The sequence below is a fragment of the Hyla sarda genome, chromosome 4 (genome assembly GCF_029499605.1).
Source record: "Hyla sarda isolate aHylSar1 chromosome 4, aHylSar1.hap1, whole genome shotgun sequence".
Lineage (NCBI taxonomy): Eukaryota > Metazoa > Chordata > Amphibia > Anura > Hylidae > Hyla > Hyla sarda.
Genome location: NC_079192.1, coordinates 333,120,423 through 333,130,575, shown reverse-complemented (window position 1 = coordinate 333,130,575; position 10,153 = coordinate 333,120,423). Strand labels below are relative to the sequence as shown.

At 44.2% G+C, this 10,153-nt stretch overlaps 1 long non-coding RNA gene across 1 annotated transcript in view; it reads left to right on the top strand.

Annotated features, from left to right (window-relative positions):
- Positions 1-723: 723 nt before the first annotated feature.
- LOC130367527 (uncharacterized) overlaps positions 724-10,153 on the top strand; it is a 28,514-nt gene continuing 19,084 nt past the window's right edge. The window contains exon 1 of the long non-coding RNA XR_008892096.1: positions 724-841. This is a non-coding gene — a long non-coding RNA (uncharacterized LOC130367527). The remainder of the gene's footprint in view (positions 842-10,153) is intronic.

Below are 10,153 nucleotides of genomic sequence, written 5' to 3'. Positions count from 1 at the left end.
TGCCCAGACAGCAAACAGCTATGAGAGCATGCTGGGAGTTGTAGTTTTGCAAGATCTGGAGGGATATAGTTTAGAGACCACTGTATAGTGGTCTCAAACTGTAGCCCTACAGCTGTTGCAAAAGGGCTGAGACGGTCCTGCTTATCTTACTGTTTTACATGCCGTGAGAGCCCCATAGACCACAATGGGCCTATTGGTTTCAATGGGCAAAAAATCACAGAGTTAATGCACTAGTCACAGTTCCCTATACCATTATCCTCTTCAGGACCCATGACGTATGCATACGTCATCACACCCTGGGTCTTAAGGACCCATGACGTATGCATACTTCATGGCGTTTTCCGGTCTCTGCCGCTCGCCGGGCAGAGATCGGAACCGGATGCCTGCTGAAATCCTTCAGCAGGCATCCAGGGCAAACGCCGAGGGGGGCCATGTAGGCCCCCCATGTCGGCGATCGCCGCAAATCGCAAGGGAAATTGCCCTTGCGATCTGCGGCGATACCGGGCTGATCGGGTCTCTGGGACCCGACCACCCGGTAATTTCGCATGATCCCGGCTGTCACAGACAGCCAGGACCATGCTAAAGAATAGGAGCGAGGTGGCAAGCCTGCCACCTCCTCCCATTCCCTGCGATCCGTCGGTTAGTTAACCGACCAATCGCAGGAGGGGGGGGGGGGGCGTTACTTCCTCCCGTCCTGCCCGGCCCCTGGAAGTCCGGAGAGGACGGGAGGAAGACCGGAGGAACTGGCGGGGGACGGGGGAGTGCTCGGGACCGGACCCGGTACTTACCTCGTCCCTGAAGATCCGGATCCAGACGATGAAGATGGCGGCGGCGGCGACAGGTGAGTAGATCTTCAGCCGCGGTCGGGCCCTTTACAGCAATGCACGTCGCCGTAAAGCGACATGCATTGCTGTAATAGGACCCTGTAAACTACAACTCCCAGCATGCCCAGACAGCCCTTGGCGTCTGGGCATGCTGGGAGTTGCAGTTTTGCAACATCTGGAGGTCCACAGTTTTGGGACCACTGTGCCCTTCCAGATGTTGCAAAACTACACATTCTCAGCATGCCCTTACTGTCCAGGCATGCTGGGAGTTGTAGTTCTGTAACATCTGGCCCTTCAGATGTTGCAGAACTAAAACTCCCAGCATGCCTGGACAGTAAGGGCATACTGGGAGTTCTAGTTTTGCAACATCTGGAATGGCACAGATTGGGAACCACTGTATTAGTGGTCTGTAAACTGTAGTCCTCCAGATGTTGCAAAACTACAACTCCAAGCATGCTGGGAGTTGTAGTTCGGCAACATCTGGCTCTAAAGATGTTGCCGAACTACTACTCCCAGCATGCCTGAGAATGTTTGGGAGTTGTGGTTTTGCAACAGCTGGAGGCACACTGGTTGGGAAACATTGTTTCCTAACTCAGTGTTTCCCAACCCGTGTGCCTCCAGCTGTTGCAAAACCACAACTCCCAAACATTCTCAGGCATGCTGGGAGTAGTAGTTTTGCAACAGCTGGAGGTCCCCCCCCCGTGAATGTACAGGGTACATTCACATGGGCAGGGGGCTTACAGTGAGTATCGGGCTGCAAGTTTGCAATGCAGCAAATTTTGCGCGGCAGCTCAAACTCGCTGTAATCCCCCGCCCATGTGACTGTACCCTAAAAACACTACACTACACTAACAGAAAATAAAATAAAAAGTAAAAAACACTACATATACACATACCCCTACACAGCCCCCCTCCCTCCCCAATAAAAATGAAAAACGTCTGGTACGCCACTCTTTCCAAAATGGAGCCTCCAGCTGTTGCAGAACAACAACTCCCAGTATTGCCAGACAGCCATTGACTGTCCAGGCATGCTGGGAGTTTTGCAACAGCTGGAGGCACCCTGTTTGGGAATCACTGGCGTAGAATACCCCTATGTCCACCCCTATGCAAATCCCTAATTCAGGCCTCAAATGCACATGGCGCTCTCACTTTGGAGCCCTGTCGTATTTCAAGGCAACAGTTTAGGGTCACATATGGGGTATCGCCGTACTCGGGAGAAATTGCCTTACATATTTTGGGGGTCTTTTTCTCCTTTCACCCCTTATGAAAAGGTGAAGTTGGGGTCTACACCAGCATGTTAGTGTAAAAAAATAAACTTTTTACACTGACATGCTGGTGTTGCCCTATACTTTTCATTTTGACAAGAGGTAAAGGGGAAAAAAGCCCCACAAAATTTGTAACGCAACTTCTCCCGAGTACGGAGATACCACATATGTGGGCGTAAAGTGTTCTGGGGGCGCACAACAAGGCCCAGAAGGGAGAGTGCGCCATGTACATTTGAGGTGATTTGCACAGGGTTGGCTGATTGTTACAGCGGTTTTGACAAACGCAAAAAAAAAAAAAAAAAAACACATGTGACCCCATTTCGGAAACTACACCCCTCACGGAATGTAATGAGGGGTGCAGTGAGAATTTACACCCCACAGGTGTCTGACAGATCTTTGGAAGAGTGGGTGTTGTACAGCCCACTGTTCCAAAGATATGACAGACACCAGTGGGGGGTAAATGCTCACTTTACGCCTTGTTACGTTCCTCAAGGGGTCTAGTTTCCAAAATGGTATGCCATGTGGGGGTTATTTTGCTGTCCTGGCACCATATGGGCTTCCTAAATGCGACATGCCCCCCGAGCAAAATTTGCTCTCAAAAAGCCAAATATAACTCCTTCTCTTCTGAGCATTGTAGTTCGCCCGTAGTGCACTTCAGGTCAACTTATGGGGTACCTCCATACTCAGAAGAGATGTGGTTACAAATTTTGGGGGGTATTTTCTGCTATTAACCCTTGCAAAAATGTGAAATTTGGGGGGGAAACACACCTTTTAGTGATTTTTTTTTATTTTTTACGTATGCAAAAGTCGTGAAACCCCTGTGGGGTATTAAGGCTCACTTTATTTCTGGTTATGTTCCACAAGGGGTCTAGTTTCCAAAATGGTATGCCATGTGTTTTTTTTTTTTTTTTGCTGTCCTGGCATCATATGGGCTTCCTAAATGCGACATGCCCCCGAGCAAAATTTGCTCTCAAAAAGCCAAATATGATTCCTTCTCTTCTGAGCATTGTAGTTCACCCATAGTACACCTCAGGTCAACTTATGGGGTACCCTCATACTCAGAAGAGATGGGGTTACAATGTTTGGGGGGTATTTTCTGCTATTAACCCTTGCAAAAATGTGAAATTTGGGGGGAAACACACATTTTAGTGAAATTTTATTTTTATTTTTTTACATATGCAAAAGTCGTGAAACCCCTGTGGGGTATTAAGGCTCACTTTATTCCTTGTTACGTACCTCAAGGGGTCTAGTTTCCAAAATGGTATGCCATGTGGGGGATTTTTGCTGTTCTGGCACCATAGGGGCTTCCTAAATGCAACATGCCCCCCAAAAACCATTTAAAAAAAACGTACTCTCCAAAATCCCCTTGTCGCTCCTTCGCTTCTGAGCCCTCTACTGCGCCCGCCGAACACTTTACATAGACATATGAGGTATGTGCTTACTCGAGAGAAATTGGGCTACAAATATAAGTATACATTTTCTCCTTTTTCCCCTTGTAAAAATTCAAAAATTGGGTCTACAAGAACATGCGAGTGTAAAAAATGGAGATTGTGAATTTTCTCCTTCACTTTGCTGTTATTCCTGTGAAACACCTAAAGGGTTAAAACGCGGATTGAATGTCATTTTGAATACTTTGGGGGGTGCAATTTTTATAATGGGGTCATTTGTGGGGTATTTCTAATATGAAGACCCTTCAAATCCACTTCAAACCTGAACTGGTCCATGAAAAATTGTGAGTTTGGAAATTTTGTGAAAAATTGGAAAAATTCTGCTGAACTTTGAAGCCCTCTGGTGTCTTCCAAAAGTAAAAACATGTAAATTTTATGATGCAAACATAAAATAGACATATTTTATATGTGAATAAAAAAAAAATTATTTGGAATATCCATTTTCCTTACAAGCAGAGAGCTTCAAAGTTCGAAAAATGCAAAATTTTCAAATTTTTCATAACATTTTGGGATTTTTCACCAAGAAAGGATGCAAGATACCACAAAATTTTACCACTATGTTAAAATAGAATATGTCACGAAAAAACAATCTCGGAATCAGAATGATAACTAAAAGTATTCCAGAGTTATTAATGTTTAAAGTGACAGTGGTCAGAATTGCAAAAAATGGCCGGGTCCTGAGGTGTAAAATGGCTGGGTCCTTAAGGGGTTAAAGAAGGGAGGGCTCAATATTCGCGAATATGCGCATATATTCAATATAACGAATATGCGAATTTCGCTAATATATGACGAATATTCGTCCATATATTCGCAAAATATGGCAAATTTGAATATGGCCTATGCCGCTCATCACTACTAGGCACCAGGGAATAGTGAAATTACAGATCATGGTATTTATTCAGTTAAATGACCGACATCAGAATTATCTCCGATGTCTGGCATTACCGGCAAATGTCAACTGCTGATAGCAGCGGGCATCTCCTGGTTATGACGCGGAGCTGACCCATGGGCCGGCGTCATGTCTGCTCACCCGACCCATGACGTACATATATGTCATTGGTCGGGAAGGGGTTAATATTGTAGAATGGTGGCATAGCTAATTAGCTATTACCCTGTTCAGTCCCAATGATAGTCCATCCCCCCCACACTCTTCACAGACCAGTCAGTAAACTTTCCTCTGTGTAGCATGAATAAAAAAAGAGAAAAGAGGGACTCACCTTTGAGATTATGTGCTTTATCCAGTGTATACACTTAAATAATGGGGGACAGGTTACAGAATGACCTGGAGTGCACAGGCAAAGGTGACAGCCTTTTGTTGTTAAAACACACTTCTTCTGGCCTCCTGCAGATGTCAGCATCCACAGATTTTCAAATGGACAGGTCAGCTAACCACTACCTTTGGAACACATTCATTAAAGTGTTAATAAATCAAAAAAACAGAATAAACATACTAAAACAAATACAAAATATCATAAAAATGAGCTTAGATTGTTCCTTTAATTCATACCTAATGGTCCCACTGTATTGAGTCCCATTATACACAGAGGATGCTGATATTCTGTTCTCAGGGCTTAAACACTCTCAGGACTGTCATACCTGAGAAATTTCCATTGCGGGTTTTATTAATGTTTTTCAGAGATAAAGATTTCACTTTTTATTTCAAAAATACTTCCTAAAATGCCATCAGACATTTCTGGTATATGTAGGAATCTGACCCAGAGTTAAAAGCAGTAGCCTTGAGAAAAGCGCTAGTCACATACCGGCGTAACACAATAATAGGAGATGTCATTAAAAAGAAAAAGGATAAGGTAAAATAATACCTAAAAATAACTATAAGCACATTTTTCATGTGGTCATTGTTCTTTTTGCCAATATTATTTGTATCAAAATGTTTTTTAAATAGAAGATGTACTTCTGCATGAAATGAATTTGGATATCAAGTGATCTATATTTCTAGTTTATATCCTGCTCTCTCCTTGTGGCTTTTACTATGTGGGCGGGTGGGTTCCACAGGGAGTGGTTAGCTGACTTGTCAATTTATACACCTATGGATGCTGACATCAGCTAGAAGGCCAAAGGAAGCATGAATTGCTATTTAGGTGTTGCAATGTCAGTGTAGCAGTGCCAGACAAGTTCTTCTGTTTGGAATATAACTTTTCTCTATGCTTTTGGTAGAATAAGATGTAAATATGTTCCTGTATAGTAAAAGTGACAATTGAAAGCTGATATGAGCCAATTAGTTAATTATATTTTTATAGTGCAAAACCCCAGGTTGAAATAAGAGCCATTCATGCATTTCAAGCTTCATATTGCCTTTATCTGAGTCTGGGCTCTGAGAAATGAATTGCTCAATATCTTAGATATCTTTAAAGGGTACCATTCATAAAAAAATAAAATAAAAAAACTTTTGATATATTATAGATGAATGTATGCAGAATATCGGATCTGTGTCCTGACTGCAGCCTGAGATTTCGGACTCCAGCATGAGTCTGACATCTGCGGCCAGGACATGAGTCTGCGGCCAGGACTGGTAGGGAGTCCCCTAGTGGTAATTTTTTCAAAGTGGAAAATTAAATAGAAAGAAGCATATTTTTTAAAAACATGCTATTGGAAAGTTATTCTGCATACATTAATCTATAATATATCAAAAGTTTTGTAACACTCACGTTTCAGAAGACAGAAACACTGATGGATGTGGATCCGCTGGACCTGTGTGGCAGATGACTCGGACCGTACAATGGAGCCGAGTCTAAAGTGCCGATGGTTTTCACCCTTTCCCTTTTGGAGATTCTCCTGGATATACTCAACCATATCTTTGGTCTCAGGAACCGATAGAGGGTATATCCTTCCACAAGAAGGAATGGTGCCAGGCCGAAGATCTATAGGGCAGTCGTTAGAACAATGTGGAGGCAGAGACTCAGCCTGCTTCTTGCAGAATACATCAGAGAAATCTTGGTAAGGTGGTGGCAGACCAGGTAAAGGAGGAGGACGAGAAACAACTTTAGACTGAACTGGTTGGAGGCAAAGATTTTGACAGGATTGTCCCCAGAAAATTATTTCTCCAGTTCTCCAATCCAGTTGTGGGGAATGGTGTTGCAGCCAAGGAAGCCTAAGAAGATTCTCTGAAGTACAGTGTGGCAGAACATAGAATTCAATCTTTTCTTTATGCAATACTCCCACATGCATGACATCCATTCTGTATGGAAGTGAACCATACAGTCCAGATTTTGTCCATTAACAGGAGGAGGAGATGAACAAGGTCTTGGCAAGCCGAGTAAGAGGAAGATGATACTTGTGGACCAAAGAAGCATCAATAAAGTCACCTGCTGATCCAGAATCCAAAAATGCCGTAGCACTGAAGGAAGACTTGCTGAAGCGAAGACTTGTACACAAATAGTTAAGCGTGGAGAGGCAGTATTCACACCCAGGGACGCCTCTCCCACGAACCCTAGGTGCAAACGTTTTCCCGTACGCTGTGGGCAAGCTGTACAGTCCTTGAGGAAGTGCTCTGGGTTAGCACACTACAAGCACAAATTCTCACTGCATCATCGTGACCACTCCTGTTGCGTAAGCAGAGAACGATCCACTTGCATAGCCTCTTTGGCAAGAGGTGCAGGAAACTGAAGAAGTGGACATTGAAACAGGGGTACCAGGTAAGGATATCTCCGAGTTCAGGCAGGTTCCCTCTCTAAGCACAGTTCCTCCAGTTCCATCCAAGTGGATAAGTTCAGTCAAAGAAGATGGAGGATCACGTGCTGCGAGAACATCTTTAATCCTGCTTGACAGTCCTTTTTTGAATGTGGCACACAAAGTCTCATCGTTCCATGCAAATTCAGAGGCTATAGTGCGGAATTGAACTGCATAGTCCCCAACGGAAGAATTCCCTTGACAGAGGTTCAGCAAAGCCATCTCAGCAGAAGAGGCATGTGCGGGTTCCTCAAAGACACTGAGAAATTCTGACAAGAAAGCCGACAAATTGGAGGATACCGGATTACCTTGATCCCAAAGGAGTGTAGCCCAAGCCAGGGCTTTTCTGGACAGTAGACTAATGACAAATGCCACCTTCACACGTTCCATCGGAAACTGTTAAGACATGAGCTCCAAGTGCATGGAGCACTGTGTAACGAAGCCTCTGCAAAACTTGAAATCCCCATCATACTTAGAAGGTAAAGGCAGATGTAGCTGGGAGCCAGAAGACTATGCAGGAACTGGTGGTGGGAGTGGGCCAGGTTGCGGTACTTTCTGCTGTTGTTGCTGCAAGGCCAATAGCTGTTGTTACATAGCAGACAATTGCTGAGACTGACATACCACAACGGAGGGAAGATCCATGACTTCAGGCAGGGGTACCTCAGCAGGATTCATGGCTGGATCTTACTGTAACACTCACTTTTCAGAAGACAGGAACTCCGGTGGATGTGGATCCGCTGGACCTGTGTGGCAGATGACTCGGACCGTACAAGGGAGTGGAGTCTAAGGTGCTGCTGGTTTTCACCAGAGCCCACCGCAAAGCGGGATGGACTTGCTGTGGTAGGCAGCACCAAGGTGGCTACCCCTGGCACGGCTCGACCACACAGGCGGCTGAGGAGATGTGAAGCACAGGAGGGATAAGGCAGCTCGTAGTCAGGATAGCAGGAGGTCAGGGCAGGCGGCACAGTAGCGAAGTCAGGATGTAGCAGGAGGTCAGTAGGCAGGCGGCAGAGGAGAAAGGTCAGGTCACAGAGCAAAGGATCAGATACATGGCAAGGTAACTCTCAGGAATGCTTTCTCTCAGGCACAAGGCAACAAAGATCCAGCAGGGAAGTGTGGGAGGCGGAGGAATTTATCAATGAGCCACAGATGTACTACACTAATGGGCGCACTGGCCTTTTCAATCTAAAAGCTCTGGCGTGCACGCGCGCCGGAGTAGAGATGCAGAGACGGGGGCAGGAGAAGCACCAGGTGAGTGACGGACTGGAATTCGCATGCGGGCGCATCCCGTGATGCGAATCCCAGCCCCACCAGCAGCAGCAGGTAACGGGAACATGCAGTCACGGGCAGCGTGTATGGCCGGAGCGCATAACATTTTTTTGATGAAAGGTACCCTTTAATTTTGCATGGCTTAGCTCTGACTATGTTCTGTATGATGTCCCATGTACATGTCACAGTACTTAGACTATAATATAGTTTCACTGTATACTTTACAGAATGTGATCTTAAGAGGAAGTGGTTCTCTTGAAGAGGTGGTCTTCTAAGCAGGTTTCAGTGTGTGTAATCATTGTCTGATATTGGCTTTACCGATTGCTATTAAATGGTAACATATAGGTGGGAGCTATCAAAAGATTCAATGGAAGCAGGACCTTACCTTACAGGAATAAGTGAATGAGCAAGTTTAGTCTATTTTTTTTTTTTTTTTATCAAAATGATCTCTAATTTTTCTATCTGCACTGACTGGTCAACTGCAACTAAGGCGGAGGCCCACCCTGTCACATTACAGAAGCATAAAAGTGAGCAGCAAAAAATTGGAACTTGGTACATCACTGGATCCAGGAATTGTTAATTTATGACACAGAACAGTTTATAACTGTAAACTATTTAAGGCACAAATCTATGTGTTTCTGGCCTGGATTGGGCCCTTCTTCAGGACAAGGTGCATCATAACATACAATGGAGACACATCTAGTATATATACACATAAGTATCAAGCAGGTTACAAAACATCACAAAGGTTAAGTTAATAATGGTATTCTCAGACAGTACTTAATGCTCTGACATAGTACGCACTAAAAGATAAGGGACTTACAAAGGGCTATATGGCTACAAAATTGTTTAATGTATAAGTACAGTATATGACCAACTTAAAAGGATATTAGGTCCCCAATGTATGAGAACTGTAAATATGGTAATTACAACATTCATAATGTAGTGAGAACTAGCGCAACTCCTCTTGAAACTCAGGAGATTGTACTGGCTCTGAGAGACATCCAGTCTCTTGGGGCACTATAATCAGCTGTACTGTAGTGTAATAGGGGCGGGGATGATCCCAGGGACTACTGACAGGAGCTGGTAAGTGGAGTACTGAAAAAATGTCGGAGCACTATAAGCAGCCGGCACGGGGTTGAGAGAGGGCGGGGAAAGCCGGGCAGCTCCTGTGATTGTGCTGTTGGCATAGCCCTATTAAGCGATATCAGGGACTAGAGCAGAGCTCAAAAGAGGCAGGACAGATTACAAATAATATTGAATGGGATGCCGAAGAGGTGCTGGAGTGCTATAAGCAGCCGGCATGAGGTTAGGAGGGGGGGCAGAGAAGAGTAGAATAGCTCTTTTAGTTGCACTTTCATTACAGCCCTATTGAGGGCTATTAGGCAAATATATGTAGGTTAGAATTCAGTTTGGGATGAAAGCAGAAATATATATATATAACGGAATATAGAAGGAGTATTATGAAAATGTGGGACTAGTGTTATAAGAATTATTGCTGGATCTCAATGTGATAACCCAGATATTGAGGTTGCATTAAACATATATGAAAATGAATAACAATAATGTGCAAATATATAGGTAATAACATAGATGTACATTACAGAAGCAGTAATAGTTAGCTACTTGTATTTGTTCTTTGATATTCAGTAGTGTAGAT